This window comes from Rattus norvegicus, chromosome 10, assembly GCF_036323735.1.
Source record: "Rattus norvegicus strain BN/NHsdMcwi chromosome 10, GRCr8, whole genome shotgun sequence".
NCBI classification, from domain to species: domain Eukaryota; kingdom Metazoa; phylum Chordata; class Mammalia; order Rodentia; family Muridae; genus Rattus; species Rattus norvegicus.
The window spans coordinates 13045035-13067500 of NC_086028.1; the positions used below are offsets into that span (position 1 = coordinate 13045035).

At 45.7% G+C, this 22466-nt stretch overlaps 1 long non-coding RNA gene and 4 other non-coding genes across 6 annotated transcripts; 1 reads left to right on the top strand and 4 right to left on the bottom strand.

Annotated features, from left to right (window-relative positions):
• Positions 1-2713: 2713 nt before the first annotated feature.
• On the top strand, positions 2714-21533 carry LOC102553477 (uncharacterized). 2 transcript variants are annotated; one of them, XR_010055299.1, is made up of 3 exons: positions 2714-3627; positions 6872-6934; positions 20794-21533. It is a non-coding gene; the product is annotated as an uncharacterized LOC102553477 (long non-coding RNA). The 2 variants fall into 2 exon arrangements; XR_001840111.3 differs by lacking the exon at positions 20794-21533 and adding an exon at positions 7234-7990 and having other exon boundaries at positions 2719-3627.
• On the bottom strand, positions 16451-16523 carry Trnar-ccu3 (transfer RNA arginine (anticodon CCU) 3). The gene has a single exon. It is a non-coding gene; the product is annotated as a tRNA-Arg (tRNA).
• Trnap-agg11 (transfer RNA proline (anticodon AGG) 11) lies at positions 18929-19000 on the bottom strand. The gene has a single exon. It is a non-coding gene; the product is annotated as a tRNA-Pro (tRNA).
• On the bottom strand, positions 19342-19414 carry Trnak-cuu12 (transfer RNA lysine (anticodon CUU) 12). The gene has a single exon. It is a non-coding gene; the product is annotated as a tRNA-Lys (tRNA).
• On the bottom strand, positions 20946-21018 carry Trnak-cuu13 (transfer RNA lysine (anticodon CUU) 13). The gene has a single exon. It is a non-coding gene; the product is annotated as a tRNA-Lys (tRNA).
• Positions 21534-22466: the final 933 nt, after the last annotated feature.

Below are 22466 nucleotides of genomic sequence, written 5' to 3' on the forward strand. Positions count from 1 at the left end.
CAGAAAATGTGGTACATCTACACAATGGAATATTACTCAGCTATCAAAAACAACGAGTTTATGAAATTCGTAGGCAAATGGTTGGAACTGGAAAATATCATCCTGAGTGAGCTAACCCAATCACAGAAAGACATACATGGTATGCACTCATTGATAAGTGGCTATTAGCCCAAATGCTTGAATTACCCTAGATCCCTAGAACAAATGAAACTCAAGACGGATGATCAAAATGTGAATGCTTCACTCCTTCTTTAAATGAGGAAAAAGAATACCCTTGGCAGGGAAGGGAGAGGCAAAGATTAAAACAGAGACTGAAGGAACACCCATTCAGAGCCTGCCCCACATGTGGCCCATACATATACAGCCACCCAATTAGACAAGATGGATGAAGCAAAGAAGTGCAGACCGACAGGAGCCGGATGTAGATCGCTCCTGAGAGACACAGCCAGAATACAGCAAAAATAGAGGCGAATGCCAGCAGCAAACCACTGAACTGAGAATAGGTCCCCTATTGAAGGAATCAGAGAAAGAACTGGAAGAGCTTGAAGGGGCTCGAGACCCCAAAAGTACAACAATGCCAAGCAACCAGAGCTTCCAGGGACTAAGCCACTACCTAAAGACTATACATGGACTGACCCTGGACTCTGACCCCATAGGTAGCAATGAATATCCTAGTAAGAGCACCAGTGGAAGGGGAAGCCCTGGGTCCTGCTAAGACTGAACCCACAGTGAACTAGTCTATGGGGGGAGGGCGGCAATGGGGGGAGGGTTGGGAGGGGAACACCCATAAGGAAGGGGAGGGTGGAGGGGGATGTTTGCCCGGAAACCGGGAAAGGGAATAACACTCGAAATGTATATAAGAAATACTCAAGTTAATAAAAAAAAAAAAAAAAAAGGGTGCTTCTCCCAACATATGGCTGGCCTCTTTGAAAGATTAAGAGTTCGCCCTAGATCATTTTTGTCACTGTCATGTGGAGTCATTGTATCCAGAGACGGGCAACTTTCCTCGAGCTCAGACCAACCTAAGACATGGGGCCCAGTGGCGATAGGGTAACTCTATGATGGGTAAGGCCGAGTTTGGATGAGAACGACCTAAGACAGGAGCAATGACAAGATTGACGTGACACCCAGATCTAGACCAGTCATTTTATTAAACAAAAAAGGGGGAGAATGTAGGGCGCCCTCCTGTGGTGAACAACGGTACTGCACATGCGCAGGCTTTGCACCTGGCATCAGTTGGCCGGTAATATGCTAATGAGGGAGCAGCACCATGCTAATAAGATAACTCGTGCTCTGCCAATCCCTGAAGGACAATTAGCATAGCCTCAGCCTGCTGTCTATATAAGGCCAGCGCTTGAGGTCCCCCTGTCCCTGTTCAAGAGAGCTGTACAGTAAACGCTTTGCTGCAAAAGGATCCTGGTGTCCGTGTGCGTTCTTGCTGGCGAGACGATAGCGAGGGACAGGTAGGCCACTGGCCAGGACCACGGCCTAGATATGAGTCAATATCTCTTTCACTATCTCAGATCTCTTGTCTATGAATAGATGGAAGGGCTTAGTCACTTTGGGCAATGCCATAGCTGGTGTAGACATTCCTTTCTGGCCTCAGAGAGCTACTTCTGACCTTCTCTTACTATGTATCCCCTGGGCCTGGGGAGGTCACCTGTGGTTAGCAGAGTAGGAACTTCTTAGTGAAAGCTCAAGGGTCCAAGACTCCCAGGGCCTCCAAGAGACCCAGGGTCCCCTGTAGACATTTTCGTTTGGTTTCTGCTGCCACCAGGAGGTCACTGACAAACTACTGAGTTTTATTTACTATGAGGAATCTGATGGGTCTCCCCTCTAGTCTTAAGGTTTTTCAAGTGGGGGAGGTCTCTCTCTTTGGGGCTCCCCTCATCTCCTTCTCTGGAAGCCACCTGTTTTAGGTGTTGCCAGATTGCAAATTTGCTGCTTCTTCTCTTTCCTCTACTTTTCTCTGCCTTCCTCTGCTCCTCCTCTGCACTCTCAATCCTTTGGAGTTTTCTCTGGTGCTGCCAGGCCAGTAAAAGCTAGAGCTACTGCTGCATTTGCTTCTGTGATTCTGGGTCCATGGCGGTGTGTTGTCAGAATGTCTCTGCCCAAGAAGATGGGGCTAAGGAACCGCAGAGTGTTCTCTCCAAAACTGTAAGCCAAAATTAAACCCTCCCAAGATTTTCTGTTAGATAATCTCAGGGTTATAATGAGCTCTCACACCCTCACCAGACACCCATTTGTGGATAAGTTCAGTCCATCCTATCTCCAAAAGCAGCCCCCTAAAATTAAAATTAAACAACCCACAAAGCTAATTACAAAGAAAAAAAAGAATCCAGAAGGAAATAGTCATGAATTAGCAAAGGTGTTATTTGAAAATAGAAAGAAAAAAAAAAAAAACCTTTACTCAGCCTACATAGAAACAGAACCTACCAACTGACTTGGCAGTTGCCAAGTCCAAACCATCTTTTTAGAATATCTGTATCTTCAGACACTACTGAACTCAGGACCCTGGATGATGATGTCACCCTGAACTTCCACTCCACTTGGTTTCTGTGACTTTTTCTGGGGAGAAGTGTGCCAGCCGTCCAGTACAAAGTTGAACAGTTCTCTGAACGCAGAGTAAGGCTGATTGTAGGAAATATAGAAAAAAGTTGCAAGAAACAGATACTGGAAGATCTGCAGGTCCTCGCCACAGCAGCAGTGAGTGTATTTCCCATAGCCATCTTAAACTAACAGTTTCTGAAGTCAGACATCTGTTCCCATCCAAAATCCTCCCTGCTCCTTCCAGCAAGGTAAACAGAATCTTTATCCCCTTGCCTTGAGCTTCAAATGCACTTCCTCTTTATTGTCCCATGCCTCAGATGGCCAAAAATCTGCCAACAGACCCTGACTTTCCTTAACTCTGCCTGGCAGACAGACTCTTTTCCTTTCTTCCCCCTCTGCTTCAGAGAAGAGGCAAACGGCTCCTGACAGAGAAGTAAAAAAGAAAGTTCACTCCATACAGATAGGACATCAGCAGTGGAAGGAACTATTCCATCCAGGGCTGTCTTGGTGAGCCAATGCCTTCACTGGCGTCATTCTATAGGATCACTGCAGACGGGTTATTTACAGGAACATGAGTGAGGTGCACAGGAGTACAGGCGAGGGGTTACTCGTGGGAGCATAGATGAGGGGTTACAGGACCTTGGGTTTAAAGTAGCCACATCACTGACAAGCCCCACCCAGAGTGGTAACGATTCATGGTATCCTGACTTCTGACCAACTTCCTACTTCCTGTGACTTATGTAGCAGGAGGGTTGGGGTTAGGACAGGACACAGTAAATAAGGGCTCAGATAAGAGTCAGATAACATCATCTTTGGGCATTAACAGCACCATTATCTCAGTCAAAGACCTATCACTGCATTGTTTTCCTGTTTGGTTGCCATGACTGCAGGACCAAAGTATTCTGTTGGTCACCATAGCAATATGCTAAGTTAGACAAAGGTAGCTTCACTTCAATAGCTTCTATTCAACCTCAGTCTGTATTTTCTCTTGCCACATAACATAGCTCTGGATGGCTGTCCCAGGCTCACAGTGACAGCACACATACATCTCTCTACCATGATGATTTGTTAATCAAGGTAATGCTGTCATCTTCCCCTCCTGGGGCATAAACTTCAACCAAGCATTCTAGATGGGAGTGTTGTGGTTTGCCCAGAAGTTATCTGTATTTTGATGCTAATTCCACTGCCCCAAGGACAGCTGCCTAGTCAAGTACTCAGAAATCAGGTGACTTCACCAGAAACTTCTCCCCCATTGAATTTGTAAAGTACAGGTGAGGGGCAGGTACAGGATAGAAGGAGGCCTGTCATTGGAGGAGAAGGAAGGATGGGCGGGAGAGAAGTTTGAAGGAAGAGGAGGAGACTGGAGGAGGAGAGGGTGAGAAGCCATGGCAGGTGATGTTAAGATTCTGCTCTGTGTATTTACAGGTTGTTATCAATGTTCCTAAGAGATAGTTGGTACCAGGCTTTGTATGTTTAAGTGGGCAATTATATCTTATCAATTGGATCTAAGATTACTGTGTTGTGTGTTCTTTTATGTGACGGTTTGAGTGTAGGAAAGTGTGCAGAGGCAAGAGACACTGGGCCGCCGAGGAACTGGGATGTGTTTCCGCCAAGATACCTAGCAGATATCTTGGGGCACTGTGGTGCCTCACCTAGCAAGGCAAAAGACACCTATACTTTTTTTTATTTTTTATATTTTTACAATAACATGGGAGTGTGGGATACTGGGTCATGGACCAATGGTTACACAGACCAAACTACAGTCTTGATCTTATGGCTCTTCATCTCAATTTTGAACTTGATGAGATCCAGAATCATTTAGGAGATAAGCCTCTTAGGCATGTCTGAGAGAAAGGATTTTTTTTTCTATCGAAGGTATTTCACCCTAAAGTTCCTGTATTTCCTGAACATTCCTGAAGTGACTTGAACATGCTTGGCCAGGGAATAGCACTCTTAGGAGGTTTGTGGTCCTGTTGGAAGCAGTGTGTCAACTTTGGGGATGAGCTTTGAGAAGCCCCTCCTAGCTACCAGACTTCTTCTAGCTGCCTTCAGATCAAAAAGAACGCTCAGCTCCTCCAGCACCACACCTACCTGCATGCTACCATGCTCTCACCTTGATGACAATGGACTGAACCTCTGAACCTAGAAGCCAGCCCCAATTGAATGCTGTCCTTTATAAGAGTTGCCTTGGTCATGGAATCTCTTTACAACAATGGAAACCCTAACTGAGACAGTGCCCCTTCCACTTTGTCCCAATTAGCCAATTGCATTAGATTGTAAAGTTGAGCTCCAAGCACTGGGATGAGACGCGATCAGGCACAGAAGACAAAGGCTATCTTGGCTGAGTAAGCTCAGTAGCTCTCTTAGGGTTTCATTGCTGTGAAGAGACACCACGACCAAGGAAACGCTTATAAAGGACAACATTTAATTGGAGCTGGCTTACAAGTTCAGAGGTTCGGTCCATTATCATCAGAGTGGGAAGCATGGCAGTGTGGTGCAGGAAGAGCTGAGAATTCTACATCTTGATCGAAGGGCAGCAGCAGGGGGAGACTGTCATCTGCAGGCAGTGAGGAGGAGGGTCTCTCTTCTACCCTGAGAGGATCTTAAGGATAGTACATCAAAGCCCATGCCCACAGTCATACACTTCCTCCAACAAGGTCACACCTACACCAACAAGTCCACACCTCCTAATAGTGACACTTCCCGTGGGCATAAGCCACTACAATGGCCCTATTTGGTCTCTAAGTGCACCCTTTTTACGAAAAGAAATTGCTTTGCCAAATCAATTTCTCTTTGTTAGTGTATTCCCTTGAACAATTGTGGGGTTCATCCAGGTTTTCAAATCCATCTAATGGAGTCTTTGGATTTCCAACCTCAGGTGAATGACACTTTTTCATATCAGTAATTCCAGGACAGAAAGTTTCTCAGGAAAAAAGATGCCTCAGAGACCAGAAAACTCTTGTACAAAAAGACCAAGGTAGGGAAGGCGAAGAGAGGCAAAGCGCTCCTTGGTGGCCCGATCATCCTAGAGACTTACATAAGGTGTGTGTGGAGACCTGATCCGTAACTCCACTAGTGTCTGTGGTGACTTCTGAATGCTAAGATGTCAGGACACAGCACTGCCCCTTGAGGGAGTTAGTTGGAGATGTATGGAGCACTCAAAATAGAGTGCAAGAAACCTCCATTGCTAGATGCCTAGATTCTGATCGGTTATCAAAGTGCGAGAAACCTCTATTGTGTAGGGATGCCAGTCCGATAGGTTTACTCTCACAGAGCCAGAATGAGAAACAAGTGGGTTTAAAAAAAAAAAAAAAAAAAAAACAAGTTCTAAAGAAATAAATTCTTCCAGATGGGAATAACCAACTCCTCTGGCTCACCCAGAGACTCCCCTACTCTACGCATTATTCACAAATCTATCTGATCTCAGCCCAGATCATGGCTAGTTTTTCTCTCAGATTCGGTGAGAGAAAAATGATACTAAAATCACTTTCTCCTTCCCAGCTCTTCTATGTACTTCCAGTGCAACAGCGCCACCTATGGGCACACCTAGACTTCCCCTCTGCTTTTCCAGTGCAACAGCGCCACCTATGGGCACAGCTAGACTTCCCCTCTGCTTTTCCAGTGCAACAGCGCCACCTATGGGCACACCTAGAGTTCCCCTCTGCTTCTTTCATGGGTTCCCCTTCCCAGTAAGACTTGGCTCTAGAAACTGAAGGGAAGTCAAAATGTCTCTAGAGAACACTATGCTGTTGGCGTTCACAGTTACAATTTGTAGTAAAGCATGTAGACTCGCTTTTCTCTGGGTGAGACCATGAAAGTCATTCCTCTCCCTCTTTGCCTTTTTCCCCCACAGATCTGCATGCCTAAGCTAGATTCATGCTAACCTAACTCTGCACTTTTCTATTTAAGAAAAGGAGTGACTTTCCACCATTAATATATGAGACATACGTACCCCCAAGAGACTTGCGTCCTAATGGGGCTAATTTTATCATAGAGCTGAGCTCACAATAAGCAAAAAGAACTGTACTGTATTCTCACTAATTTGGATGGTGACTTATCCACATGGAGGCAACCAAGTGATGTTGTCATCACCTTGGTTGGTGGCATCATCCTGATAGCCATAGCCATGTGACTCCACTGCCATGTGGGATTGTGCACCATATGGCAAGAGTAAAAATGATGGCACCCATAAAAGTTCCTGGACTCCCAGTGGATTCCCACACTGCTAGAATTTACTGCATCACAGGCATGCAAGCACAGGTCCCAACACTCTTCTCCTAACTTTGCTTTCCTTTCTGGTTTTCACTTTGCTTTTACCTAGAGGCATCATGGAAATGGGAAATCCAGAGGAGACTCCAACATGGTTGTCCTACTGAGTGACAAGGTCAGTGCAATTTTGCTTTAGACTATAGAGAGAGATAAGACCAAACCTCCGCAGCGGGTTTTTGTTTGTTTTGCTTGATTTTGACAAAAAAATTAAAATTTATTTATTGTGAGTACACTGTCACTGTCCTCAGACACACCGGAAGAGAACATCAGACCCCATTACAGATGGTTGTGAGCCACCATGTGGTTTCTGGGAATTGAACTCAGGACCTCTGGAAGAGCAGTTAATGCTCTTAACCGCTGAGCCTCTCTCCAGCCTGACAAATTGTTTTCTATGATATATTCCCTGAATTCTAGGCAAGACTTTAGAGCTTCCACAGCCGTGTGTCTCCAATACAAGCCTGCTAACAAAAGGAGCTGACACTCTGAAATGTAGACTTGGAGAGCTCGAGTGAATTTTCAGGAAGTGTGTGGGAAAGTCCAATCCCAAATGGAACCCAAAGGACAGATCACCAGGCGCTAGGCAAGCTACCACAAGTGGGCAGCTACAACAGCTGGGGTGGGGCACCCTGGAGATGTGGGCTGTGCTGGGCCTTCATGCGCCTTCTTTCTGCCCTGTGTCTCAGTCCCTTGAGTTGGAGTGTTCTTTCCCTTCCCCAGATTCCTGTGCTTTATGTCTGTGTCTGCTTCTCTTTCTGTCCCACTGAGCTTCACGTACCCTGAATTTTGATTTTACTTTCAGTTACAGCTCCATGGACAGGCTAAGGAGGAAGTGCAGGTTGATGCCACCGCTTTTCAAGTTCAGAGTCTTAACAGGGCTTCCTTGACTGAGTTCCTGCTGGATGCTGTGGACACTCTGATGTGTTTTACTGTGCATGGCTGTATTTCTCTATGTGCTACTTGCACTCACTTAAAACCAGAAGCTTGGCTATGGGAGGAGGTCATAGCTGGGTTTACTGATTATTGGTGGAGACTGAAATGGCTGGATTTTTTTTCCAGAATGAAAAAAAGCTGAAAATCATATTCAAGCTACAAAGCTTTGAACAGGTCACATAAATGTACAGAAAAGATGCACATTTTATATGTGTGATATTAAAATTTCTTTTTATATTAATTTTAAATTTATTTTATTTCACATGCATTGATGTTTTGCCTGCGTGTATGTCTATATGAGGGGGTGTCAGATCACCTACAGCTGGAGTTACAGGCAGTTATGATTTCCCATGTGTGTTCTGGGAATTGAACCTAAGTCCCCTGGAAAAGCAGCCAGTGCTCTTAACTTCTGAGCCATCTCTCTAGCCCTAATATTAATATTGCTGAGGCTAAAGTTTAATGCATTAATGTCAAACCTTTGTTTAAATGTCATTAGTGGAATTTTTAAAGTAGCAGTTTTTGTTTAACCTGGCTAGCTCCCAAATAATTGAGACAGAGACTATAAGATTTGTTCAACAGCTTGAATGCACAATAACTGAGCAGTTGTTAATCTATTCTAATCCTCTAAAATAATCTGGTGACATCCCAGACAAAGTGTCCAAGATACTTGCGTTTTAGTAGTGAACTGGCCCTCTCTGCTCCAGATGAGTTCCCATGTTCCCAAGGTGTCTCTCTCTCTCTTTCTCTCTCTCTCTTTCTCTCTCTCTCTCTCTCTCTCTCTCTCTCTCTCTCTCTCTCTCCTTTCCATTGCTCTGGGATGGGAAGTTGTCACGCGCCCAATGTCCCGCCAGCAAGAACGATGCGCGGCAACAGGATTCTTCTGCGAGCAAGCCTTTACTGTGTTACAGCTCTTCTTAGTGTTACAGCTCTTCTCAGTGTTACAGCTCTCTTAGTGTTACAGCTCTCTTGAACAGGGACCCCGAGCAGCAAAATCGCTCGACTTATATAGACAACAGTATGCTAATTATCTCTCAGGGATTGGTGGGGCATGGATCACCCCACTACTTGTCCTCCAGGGATTGGCGGAGAATGAATCACCTCATTAGCATATTAACGGTCAACTGACACCTGGTGCATAAACCGCACATGTGCAGTACCGCTGTTCACCACTAGAGGGAGCCCTAGCAAGGGGACAAGCCTGCACATGCACAGTAAGTTGTCGACATCCAGACAAGGCTGGATGTCGGCGCCATCTTTGTTTCGCTGCCACTGCGCCGCTCTCTACAGGAAGTAGACTCATGTGTTTAAATGCTTGGCCCACAAGAAATAGTACTATAGGAGGTGTGTCTTTATTGGAGTAGGTGTGGCCTTGTTGGAGGAAATGTGTCACTGTAGGGGTGGGCTTTGAGGTCTCTCAGTGCTCAAGCTCTGCCTTGTGTGGAATCAGAGTCCCTTCCTGTCTCCTCCTGGCTGCCTTTGGATCAAATGTAGAATTCTAGGCTCCTCTAGAACCATGTCTGCCTGCATGCTGCCTTGCTTCCCATCATAACAATAGTGGACTGAACCTCTGAAACTGTAAGCCAGCCCAATTAAATGTTTGCCTTTCTAAGAGTTGCCTTAGTCATGGTGTCTCCTCAGAGCAATGAAACCCTAAGACAGAAATTTAGCCCTATTCTCTACTCTGCTCAATCATTGGCTGATCAGCTCTTTATTGACCAATCAGGGAATAATTGAGGAGCAACGTTTACACGACATTGAGACAGGAGATTCTTATAATAAGCATTACAACGATATGTCCAGATTGCGACCAGATATGAGGGCACAGAAATCAGCATTTGAATAATACAAAGGATAATCTTTACACAGTGCACAATAACATTATGCTGACAAAATGTATGTCTAATAATTTATTTAAAGTTTATTTTATAGTGTTTGTGGTTTTTCTCTGCTTTATCTAAATATTACACAAGTAATAAAAGTAAAAGACAGGTATAAGTGACCCACTAAATGTCCAGTGACCGTACATAGAGGCCTATACTGGTGTAGCCATACAGGCACAAGAGAGCCTGGGAAAGAACATGGTTAGCTTGTAAAGCCCCTAGGAGATGAGCCAAGATGGCGAAGTGTTAGGTTAGATGGAGAGATCGCCTTAGTTAGGGTTTCTATTGCTGTGATCAAACATTATGACCAAAGCAACTTACAAGCTTACAAGTCTTGGGTCACATTCCATCACTCAGAGGAGTCAGGGAAGGAACTCAAGCCAGGACCTGAAGCAGAGGCCATGGAGGAGTGATTTGTATTGACTACTCCTCAGAGCAAGTTTGCTTTCTTAAAGCAGGACCACCTATTTAGGAGTGGCACCCCCTACATTGAGCTGGGCCCTCCCACATCAATCATCAAGCAAGAAAATGCCCACACACACTTTCACACAGGCCAATCTGGTGGGGACATTTTCTCAGTTGACATTCCCTCTTCCAAAATAACTCCAGCTTGTGTCAAGGGAACAAAGCTAGCCAACACATTGACTGAGCTACGGAGTTCATCGTGCAAACCTATAAATCACTGGCACAAGAGGAAATAGCTAAAGACCTTCAAACTGAAGGCCAGGGGACTTTTGGAAGAAGCCAAGAGTTAAAAATTGATGGAGTTGAGATTTGCACTAGGGATATAGAGCTGACAAAACTTTATTTTTAAGACACAGTCTCACTTCATAGCCCTGGCTGGCTTGGAATACACTGTGTAGGTAAAGCTAGCTTTGAACTGATGGAGATCAGCCTGCATCTACCTCTCAAATGCTGGGATTGCATCACACCCAGCTAACGAAACAGATATTTAAAACATCAGAGAAAAGCCAAGTATGGTAGCTCACATCTGTAATCAGAATCAGAGGCTAAGGCAGGAGGAGAAGTCAAAGAGTGAGGCAAACTGGGAGTGGGGTGTAAGGATTGTTATGCAGTTGACAAAGTAAGAGTAAGAGGTCCCTCCCACACCCAGAGATAACTTAACTCCCAGGTTCTTCAACACAACCATGCTCATAGGTGAGACATCCTGCCACTCCAATACCTGGCCTATGAGGCCCAGCTGAAGTGGACCCTATCCACCCTGCCCTGCCAGAGACACAGGCTCACAGGCTCACAAGAGGGACAAGATCCAGTCAGAGACAGTAAGACCAGCTAACACCAGAGGTAACTAGATGATGAGAGGCAAGCGCAAGAACCTAAGCAACAGAAACCAAGACTACTTGGCATCATCAGAACCCAGTTCTCCTAAAACAGCAAGCTTTGGATACCCCCCAACACACTGGAAAAGCAAGATTGATTTGGATTTAAAATCACATCCCATAATGATGACAGAGGACTTTAAGAGAGATGTAAAATAGGGGCTGGGGATTTAGCTCAGTGGTAGAGCGCTTACCTAGGAAGCGCAAGGCCCTGGGTTCGGTCCCCAGCTCCGAAAAAAAGAACAAAAAAAAGAGAGAGAGAGAGAGAGGTAAATAACTCCCTTAAAGAAATACAAGAGAACACTGGTAAATAGGTACAAGCTTTTAAGAGGAAACACATAAATCCCTTAAGGAAATACAGAAAAACACAATAAAACAGGTGAAGGGATTGAACAAAACCATTCAGGATCTAAAAATGAAAATAGAAACAATAAAGAAATCACAAAGGAAGGCTACTCTGGAGATGCAAACCTAGGAAGGAGATCAGGAATTACAGATGCAAGCATCACTAACAGAATACAAGAAATAGGAGAGAATCTCAGGTGTAGAAGATACCATAGAAGATATTGACACAATGGTCAAAGAAAATGCAAAATGCAAAAACCTCCTAACCCAAAACGTCCAAAAAATCTAGGACACAACGAGAAGACCAAACCTAAGGATAATAAATATAGAAGAAAGAGAAATTCCCAACTAAAAGGGCCAGTAAATAACTTCAACAAAATTATACAAGAAAATTTCCCTAACCTAAAGAAAAAGATGCCAAAATAGATTGGACCAGAAAAGAAATTTCTCCTGTCACATAATAATCAAAACGCCAAATACACAAAACAAAGACAGAGAAGGGAAGATAGGGAAAAATGTCAAGAAACATATAAAGGCAGACCTATCAGAATCACCAAACTTCTCAACAGAGACTATGAAAGCTGGACAATTCTTGGCTAATGTCATACAGATCTTAAGAGAATGCAAATGCCAGCCCAGGCTACTATACCCAGCAAAACTCTAAGTTACCACAGAGGGAGAAACCAAGGTATTCTAAGACAAAACCAAATCTAAACAATATCTTTCCACTAATCCATCTCTACAGAGGATAATAGATGGAAAACTCTAACACAAGGGAGGAAACTACACCCAAAAAGCAAGAAATTAATCATCTCACAATAAACCTAAAAGAAGAGAACCATACAAACATAATATCATCACTAACAACAAAAATAACAGGAACCAACAATCATTGGTCTTTAATATCTCTCAACATCAATGGACTCAATTCCCCAGTAAAAAGACATAAGCTAACACACTGGGCACATAAAAAGGACCTATCATGTTGTTGCATAACAGGAAATACACATCAGAGTCAAAGACAGACACTACATCAGACTAGAAGAATGGAAATTTTTTTCCACACAAATGGCCCCAAGAAACAAGCTGGAGTAGCCATTCTAATATTGAACAAAATTGACTTTCAAACAAAAGTTATCAAAAAAGACGAGGAAGGACACTTCATACTCAACAAAGGAAAAAGCTACCAAGATGAATTCTCAATTCTGAACATCTGTGCTCCAAATGCAAGGGCACCTACATTCATAAAAGAAACTTTACTAAAGCTCAGAGCACACATTGCACCTCACACAATAATAGTGGGAAATTTCAACATCCCACTCTCACCAATGGACAGATCATGGAAACAGAAACTAAACAGAGACATAATGAAACTAACAGAAGTTATGAACCAAATGGATTTAACAGATATCTACAGAACACTTCACCCTAAAACAAAAGAATATACCTTCTTCTTACCACCTCATGGTAACTTCTCCAAAACTTACCATATAATCAACCACAAAACAGAACTTCTTGGGGAATCACTATCCCTGACCTCAAGCTGTATTACAGAGCAATAGTAATTTTAAAAAAATCTGAATGGTATTGGTACAGAGACAGGCAGATAGATCAATGGAACAGAAATGAAGACCCAGGGGGTTGGGGATTTAGCTCAGTGGTAAAGCGCTTGCCTAGCAAGCGCAAGGCCCTGGGTTCGGTCCTCAGCTCCGAAAAAAAAAAAAAGAAATGAAGACCCAGAAGTGGACCCACACACCTATGGTCACTTAATCTTTGACAAAGAAGGTAAAACCATCCAGTGAAAAAAAGACAGCATTTTCAACAAATTGTGCTGGTTCAACTGGTGATCTGCATGTAAAAGAATGAAAATCAATCCATTCTTATCTCCTTGTACAAAGCTCAAGTCCAAGTGGATCAAGGACCTCCATATAAAACCAGATGCACTGAATCTAATAGAAGAAAGAGTGGGGAAGATCCTTGAACGCATTGGCACAGTGGAAAATTTCCTGAGCAGAACACCAATTGCTCAGGATCTAAGATCAACAATCGACAAATGGGAACTCATGAAACTGAAAAGCTTCTGTAAGGCAAAGGACTCTGTCAATAGGACAAATCAGCAACATACAGATTGAGAAAAGATCTTCACCAACCCTACATCCGATAGAGGAATAACATCTAAAACATACAAAGAACTTAAGAAGTTAGACTCCAAAAAATACCAAATAACACTATTCAAATTGGGGTGCAGAACTAAACAAAGAATTCTCAACTCAGGAATATCAAATGGCCGAGAAACACCTAAAGAAATGTTCAACATCCTTAGTCATCAGGGAAGTGCAAATCAAAATGACCCTGCGATTCCACCTCACACCAATCAGAATGATCAAAAACTCAGGTGACAGCAGATGCTGGTGAGGATGTGGAGGAAGAGGAATCCTCCTCCATTGCTGGTGGGATTGCAGACTGGTACAACCATTCTGGAAATCTATCTGGCAGTTCCTCCACAAATTGGAAATAGCTCTACCTGAATACCCAGATATACCACTCCTGGACATACACCCAAAAGAATCTCCAACATATAACAAGGACACATGCTCCACCGTGTTCATAGCAGCCTAATTTATAGTAGCCAGAAGCTGGAAATGACCCAGATGCCCTTCAATAGAAGAATGGTTACAGAAAATGTGGTACATTTACACAGTGGAATACTACTCAGCTATTAAAAATGACAACTTCACCAAATTTGTAGGCAAATGGATGGAATTAGAAAATATCATCCTGAGTGAGGTAATCCAGAGCCAAAAAGACATACATGGTATGTACTCACTGATAAGTGGATATTAGCCCAAAAGCTCTGAATACCCATGATACAGCTCAAAGCCCATTTGAAGTTTAACAAGAAAAAAAAAGGATCACTTAAAAAGAGAACAAAATAGGGGCTGGGGATTTAGCTCAGTGGTAGAGCGCTTACCTAGGAAGCACAAGGCCCTGGGTTCGGTCCCCAGCTCCGAAAAAAAAAAAAAAAAAAAAAAAGAGAGAACAAAATAATCATGGGAGGCAGAGGGAAGGAAGGAGAGATCTGGGTGGGAGAAGGGAGTGGGATGGAGAAAGGGGAGACAGGACCAGGTATGGGAAGAGATAAGAGAGAAGTCCAGAGAGCCAGGAGAATGACTAGAAATACGTAGCTGTGGGGGGTGGAGAACTTGGGAACCACTAGAAAGTCCCAGAGGCCGGGGTTGGGAGAGGCTCCCAGGACCCAATGGGGATGACATTAGCTGACATACCCAACAGAGGGGAGATAGAACCTGAAGAGACCATCTGCAGTCAATAGACATGTCACCCAGTTGAGGGATGGGGTCACCCACCCATCTAAAAAATTTTAACCAAGAATTGTCCCTGTCTGAAGGAAATGCAGGGACTATAGAAATAAGCTACAGTTGAGCCATGTGTACAGTTGAGCTATAAGCTATTCTGTCTAGAACAGAATAGAATACGAAAATAGAACAGAGGCCGTTGGCTCAGCTTAGACTCCATTGCTGCCTTTTACTTCCACTCCCTTCCCCTCCAGGTTGATGAGTCTGTGGTTTAAAGCCAGAACAGAGACACCTACAACAGTTCTTTTATGGGTAATTCTCCCCCAACCCATATCAATAACCAGTCTGCACTCTTCAGTCCAAGGGATGGATTGAGGAGAAGGCGGAGGGAAATAGAAAAAGACGAAAGAACAAAGGGGAGAAGAGAAAGCCACTTACCACACATGCCGAATCTAAGATACAGTCAGGGATTACAGCATAGTCTGAGTGACCGGCTCCTTTCCCAGAATATAGTGAAGTAAAATTAGCTTTAAAAAAGTATTAGATATTAATTAATTGATTTCCTTAGTGCTTTACTAAAGTTTTGCTTGCACTCCCAATGTGCAAAGCATGGCTTCACTTGCTACCTGAAACAGAATGACCTAGAGAACTGGCTGAATCAGTGGGTCGTCCTTCACAACGTGCTGACTGCCACCAACACTTATGTAAAATCTCACTCACTTGCTTGCCCACACAGCCTTGTGATTTTAAAGTATAACATAAAATTACAAAGCTTTGCAGGAGCTGTCCTGGCTTCGGTCCACCGATGACATCTCTCTTCCACTCTGAATGGCTCAATGCGCTTACTCCAGGAAGGTTCCCCCAACAATCGCTGTCCTCGGGCTCAAAGAATCTGGCCTTTGTGTCATCAGAGTGCTCACTAAATCACAGACCAATTTGCTGGACCCCAAATCATAGACCAACACCTGAGTGTTCCCACCTTGAATGGATGATAAAAAGTCACAGAACTGACCATTCTTAAACAGAAATTCCAACGGAAGATCACCCATTACCCAGTTAAGTCATTTTCCTTCTCCCTGTACCCTCCCAGTTCCTCCAGTCCTTGCCGGTTCACTGTCAGAAGAGCAATCTCTCTTCCTTGGACCTGCCTGTTCGTCCATCCTCTAGTCTGTTTTCTGCCTACCTCTCTAGTCGAGGGAAATAAAAGCCTCTCACACTGATAAGACCTGGGGCATCAGGGGTTTGTTTTATAAAAATCTCTCCCATGTTTTATCAGCCAAGCGGACCAGAATCAATTAAATTTTCCTTTGTGAGGTTGAACAATGTTAATAAACTGAAGTTTCATGTGATGTCACTCCTGTAAGGGCTGTACTCAGGAGGCTGGGATAAGGAGAGTTCAAAGCCAGCCTGAGCTACTAGGGGAACGGGGGTGGGGGTGGGGCGTGCGGGGCCGGAAACAAATGAAACAAATGTTACTTAATTCTTCCCCTATTAATGAACTTTTGCTTTTAGCTAACAGCTACAAAAGATCTTCTTTGTAAACAGATTTGTGTACTCCTGAAAGTCTTCATACTCTCCCAAAATACGGGGTTACTTCTGGCATACTTTCAGTGCTGTGCAAACAAAGGCTTTAACAGGACAGAACTTGAAAGTTGAGTGCAAGCCTAGATTGCTCTCAGAAGTTCACACGATGCCTACCCACGGGCAGGTCCCACTTACCACATTTCTTAAGCAAATAGACTGAGCATTTGATGCGGTCGTTTTTATATAGCTGATTTTGCCACTCAAAATGTTACCTGCCAACCAGGTAGTAGTCTCAACCTACCCCAGGTGGGACTCGAACCCACAATCCCTGGCTTAGGAGGCCAGTGCCTTATCCATTAGGCCACTGGGGCAGCTAGTCCCTACTCTCTTGAAAAATGTTAAGTGGAATCCGTCCTCACCAGGCGTTAACGCGTTATTCAGTGATTAGTGTGGGGACTTAATTACTCGGGATCTCTTATGTGAGTTGCCACAGTCTTCCAGACCCTGCGCCCTCACAGACCTTGAGCTCCCCTGGCTGTGCTCCCGAAACTTCAGCCCACCACTCTGCAGGCACCTACGCCTGCACTTCCTTCCCAAGGCTTCCTGGCTCTGGACACACCGCATTCACCTAAGGATAAAGACTCGGGTAGCACTAATTGGGGATCCCTGACTGCCTCCGACGGTAAAACCCTGGGCCCTCGAAAAGTCCTCAGGGGGGTCCTCGCGGGTGTTCCTCTCCAACCCATCCGTGAACCGTGCTGCGGAGAGAGACGCAGGGGCGTCCCAGGACTGAACGCCACCTTCGAAGCTTGGCCACCGTTCAGGACCCTGAAGGTTCAGGCCAGAGCCTCTCAGTAGACACCAGCGCGCCAGAGGCGTCCGGGCTCCAAACAGCCCTCCCACGCCCGAGAGCTGCCGGAAGCGACTCCTTAGTGGTAGCTGGCAATTTACCCAGTGCTGAAAGTTCGACAGAATCTGGAGCTGTTCGGACATGTCCCCACCCCGCCTTCCAGCTCACAGAACTTTAGAGGGACTCCCTCCTCCTCCTCGCGTCCGTTGTCGCTCTCCGCACAGGAATCCGCCTTGCAGTTTCGAAACGTCGAGCTGGGAGCCCGGGCTCAGTCAAGACTCTGCAGTGGCCGGAGGGCTGCCTGCGGTTCTTGGAGTATGTTTCCCACCCGAAGCGCGAGGTCTAGTTTAAAAGTCCTTTGCACTTTTACGGAGAGCAAGGGGGGTGGGGGAGGAAGCTCTCACGCAGACGTGCAAAGCTGAGTGAGATCCTAGTTGGTTCCGGGAGCGGCTTCCCTTTCTCGGGTCTGCGCCCCAGGGAACTGAAAAATGCTAGCCCAGAGAATCCCAGGAGGGCACAAGATTTGCATTAAGGACTACTGGCAAACTTCACACTGTGTGTTTATTAGCAAGCCAGATGATGTCTTGTAGATTGTCCCACAACCCTGTTTGCCCCGAACACACTATAAAGCTGAGGATGACTTTGAACTTCCGATCCTCCTGCCTTCCCGTTCCACTCTCTGGGATAACAGGCGTGGCGTGTACTGCCACGCTGAGCTTCTAATTGTCTTTCTTATACGAGTCAAATTTGGTGGGAGAGGAGGCAAAAATGCCGCAAAGACTCTGGGTCTAGTCAGAAAGAACATGTCAGCCTGGTAAATCAACCCGTACCTACCTCGCTGAAACGCCATTTGGTTGAGCTGTATTTCCGAACGCCTTGGGTGGCATTTGCACATTATTCTTGCATGCTTGATAAGCTTTTTCATTGTAATTTGGTCGTTTCTGACAAGATGCAAAAAGTCCCCTCCTTCTCTCTTTTTCTTTAGATGGCGTGCAGGGGATCTAACCAGAAACTGAGGCGTGCTAGAAAGGGCTCCCCCACCTTCTCCTTAAGCCCACTCCTTGAAGGTTGCTGGACAGTGCAGGGATAATGAATCTAGGGGGTATAATTTCATTCTCCGCAAACCCTAAAGAGATATTTGAGGGTCTCAACATCTTAGGACCCCTCCTATGCCAGAGGATTAACTTTCTAGAAGCAGCTCCCAAGGGATAGAGGCAAGTAGGGCATTTCTCCCAGCCACTTGCTCTAGCTCTCCCTGCATTTCCAGGGTCCCGGAGCGATTGGCAATTGCCTTCAAAGTAACTCTGAGGCTCTGTGCTTCCCGTGTCCACATAAATTTGGCCCAGAATTCCTTTGCTATTTTGAAAGTTCTCTGATGTGGTGTTTGGAATTGGGGTTGAGGGAAGGGAGACCACAGCTTAGCTCAGGCTGTTCTAAGATTAGTTCTCCTGCCCCATCCGCCCTGGAGCTGGAATCCCAGGCATATACCATCCTCCTCACAGTCAAGGTTGCTTTTGTTTTGTTTTGTTTGCAATACCACAGCTGGATTGATTTTTTTATTCCAATATTTTCCATGAGTTTTATCCATCTGGTTAGTTTGAATAATCCCAGTCATTCTTGATGGAAATTTTGAGTTATGAACTGATAGCTCAGCTAATTGCTTGCCTAACCCTGGGTTCTAACCTGAACACCAGATTGATAGACATGCCTATATTTCAGCACACGAGAAGTGAAGGCAGGAAAATCAGAAATGCAGTTACCCTTGACTTTGTTCAGGACCAGACTGAGCTACAGGAGTGAGTCCCTGCCTCAGACAGAAAACAAACAAGGTCCAAACAAACACTTTGAGTACTTCTGTTTTCCTTTGTTTAGTCATACCTTCTAAGTAGCTACGGTCAAGTCGCGGTTTTATGGGCAAAAACAGGAGGGCTCGTCCGGGATTTGAACCCGGGACCTCTCGCACCCTAAGCGAGAATCATACCCCTAGACCAACGAGCCTTGAGTATTGGTTCCATCTGCTCCTTCTAAGGGGGATAAAGTGGAGTCCTTTGGTTGAATTCGGTAGATCCAGAAGGAATTGAATTTCAGATCTACCTGGAAAGGGTAAATTTAAGGGCATTGCAAGACTGCCCAGTGTCCTACTCCATCCAGAACGTCAAAAGAGATTCTGTGACATTTCCACCCGCTCAAATCTAGTATATCCAGTGCTGCTTCAGGCAGAACAAGAGACCCACAAACTGCCCACTAACTCGGGTTTTGGCCTAAATGTCAGAGTTACTGAATGCAGAGCCCCAGGAGAAGGGAAGTGCCAGCGTTATCTCCCAACCAAAATGATAGCTCGCCCAACGTGGGGCTCGAACCCACGACCCTGAGATTAAGAGTCTCATGCTCTACCGACTGAGCTAGCCGGGCGTCCTGCGATTGACTTGCTGAGTATCATGATTACCAAGGTTGGTACAAGAATACTGGAAATTGAGATACTGGGGTCATGTCCGAAATTCCATAGTCTCTTCACCTCTGATGTCCAGGTTTCTCTCAGGCCAAGGCACCAGGGTTGCAGCACCGGGAGGACGAAGGGCCCAGAAGACACAGTCAAGTCCCTCCAAGTCCAGGCTAAGCTCTTCTTGGGACAAACTATCCTAAGAGAGCGACAGACAGATGGACACGGACTGACTGTCCATCTTTTCGCCCATGCCAGATGGGGCCTCCCCTCCATATATGCCAGCCTCCCTCCAGTCCCGTCTTCTAACCGGGAAAAAAAAAATTACGTCTCAGAGACGGAATTAGACCCCATACAAATATCTATGCAGGTAGACTCAGGGAATAAAACCCATACAAGTGGTGCTTGGGGACACCAGAACCGAGAACCGAGGACAGCAGAACTGAGAACTGGGTCTTGCTGGCTCAGGTGGCCCTGGGGGAAGCAGGCTGAGCTCGGGCTCTCAGTGTGAATCATCGGAGTTCACTTTGGCGTCCCAGCTGACGTCCCAGAAATGCTGGGAATATTGTACTGATCCGACACGGCCCAAACGTTCACACCCCAGGTCCCAAACTCCAATGGCCCTGCGACGGGGATACCTAGGCAGAACCCGCAAGAGTCCTTAACTACTAAAGAGGCAGAAGAGGGAGCTAGGAAGATGGATGGAACTGTGTTCTCGCGCGAGCACGACCACCCCACACCTAATGATCAACTCAGGCCCGGCCAGGCAAAAGCTCTACCACCGTTTCGTTGTAATTTTGTAAAGGTGAATTGCCCTCTTCTCTGTGCGTTTCTTTATAGAGAGAATTCTGCGAAATACAGGCTAAGTGTTGTGTGCTTCTGTCAGGAACAGAGGGTATAAGAAATTATAAGTCACTCTAACTTATCTGTTTCCACTCCCCCCACCCCAGTCACGTTATTGTACGTCACTTTTAGGATATTTGACTTGTGGGACGTTCTCAAGCCCTCTATCCCAAACAAAACCAAAGATCGGGCCTGACAATAACAAGTCTGTAGGATGGAGGGGCGGAGGACCCAAAACTGCAGGCTCGAACCACAACTGGGGTTGGGGGAGAAAAAGACTAGTCATCCGCTACTTACCCCGGACCCTGTGGGCTACCCCAAGGTTTGGTCCAGAAATTTGAGAGCGTCAAGAGTCACCCTACAAAAAGACGGTGGAGACCTCCACATGCTGAGGATGAGACGAGGGAGTGGCAAGAATTTGAGGAGTTCCCTTTCTGAAGCCACTTGGAAAGGAGTTGTACCTTTTATTCACATGACATACAACATGGGTTTTCTTCTGTTTTCCCAGACAGGGTTTCTCTGTGGCTGTCCTGAAACTCACTCTACAGACCAGGCTGTATGCTAGATACCCGCCTGCCTCTGCTTCTGTCCAGTGCTGGGATCAACCGCCGGTTAACAACACACCTTAAGATTCACGAAGTCCAAACCAAAATGTGTAGCCGCCCAACGTGGGGCTCGAACCCACGACCCTGAGATTAAGAGTCTCATGCTCTACCGACTGAGCTAGCCGGGCAACTGCTCTCTGAGCTCGAAGTTTACTACACGTGACCTGAAGGCACTGAACTGGCTAAGTAAATAAAGTCATTTCAGATTAAGAGCAATTTCCGAAATAAGTTTTACCCCCACAGCAGACACACGCTTCAGGAACACTGAGCTACACACCTTCTCTCAGCCCTGAGCACCAAAAGGAGCAACTAAAGAGTAACGAGAGGACCCTGAGGCTAGGGCTAGTTCTGCGGACCCTCTCGGAGAGAGGAATAAGGTTGAACTGCCTGTCCGGTTCTCCTTCCCCTATTCCCAGATGCAGGTGGAAGCCTCCCTCTAGTCCTTCCCCCTAACCGCGACGAAGACCTTGGCTAACACTTGCTCCTTTCGCACACCATAGAAATGCAGTGCAGACAAACACAGCCTCGTCAGGCGCTTGAGGAGCGAAGTCCAATCTGGGTCGGCACCTGCACCAGGTCTTTGCGCACCTGGTCAGAAGACCGGCACCCAATAGTTGCTTATTAAACTCTACGTTTGTCCCGACAGACGTCTCTGCTTGCCTTTGTTTCCCCAAAACTAAACCTAATCTAAACGTAAGAGGTCTCGTGTGAGTCTAGTGCTCGGCTGACTTAGTCGTTAGGAGCTGAAGGTCTTAGGCCAGGTCTTAGCCCAGGGGGCGCAGAGGCTGAGAGCTGGCACAGGGTGGCCGTAGTGGGAAACAGGTCAATCCACGGACTCCAGCTAGGGCTCAAAATGTAGGTCAGTAAGGTTTAATTTGGTATCCTAGCCAAGGTCCCAACAAAACCAGGGGTACTGATCTGAGCCAACAGAGGCACCCCCAGGGTCCTATCCACACCCACTCTCTGGGCTTCTTTCTGTCAGTCAGAGGCCCAGGAGTCTGGTCTTACCCACGCCTCAGGAAGGAGACCTATCACACGGCAGTGCTGCACACAGAATACCAGAAGCTTCCATTGAAGTCTCCAGAACACACGCTAATGCGGGGGGGGGGGGGGGTGTCTTCATTTATATCCCTACTTATTTCCAACCTAAGAACTGGGCTGACTTCCTCATCCACTTAACTGCAAACAACCTTAATTGTGGGAGGAAGAGGCACAGAGAGCCAGCATAGGAAGGACTCGGTTGTCACCTCCCCCCGACTTCCCTCACCTCCACCCCACAGAGGGGTTCATGTCTGACTTTACTCAGGCTGGACTAATCTCCACTACCGGCCACACCGTAGCCTCGTGTAGTTTTAAAACTTCAATCACTGTGTGCTTTTATATGGAGAAGTACTTGGTTCGTTTTATTCTGTTTTTTAAGACTAAAAGTCCAGAGCTAACCTTTTAATAAAGAAGACTTGGGCTCTCTTATGCACATAGGAGCACTTCTCAGTGCCTCTAACTACCACTGAAAGTTCAGGGCTTTGATGCAGCTGTAATGAGGAACGGTGCTGAGAGCCTTTGAAAACAGCATCTT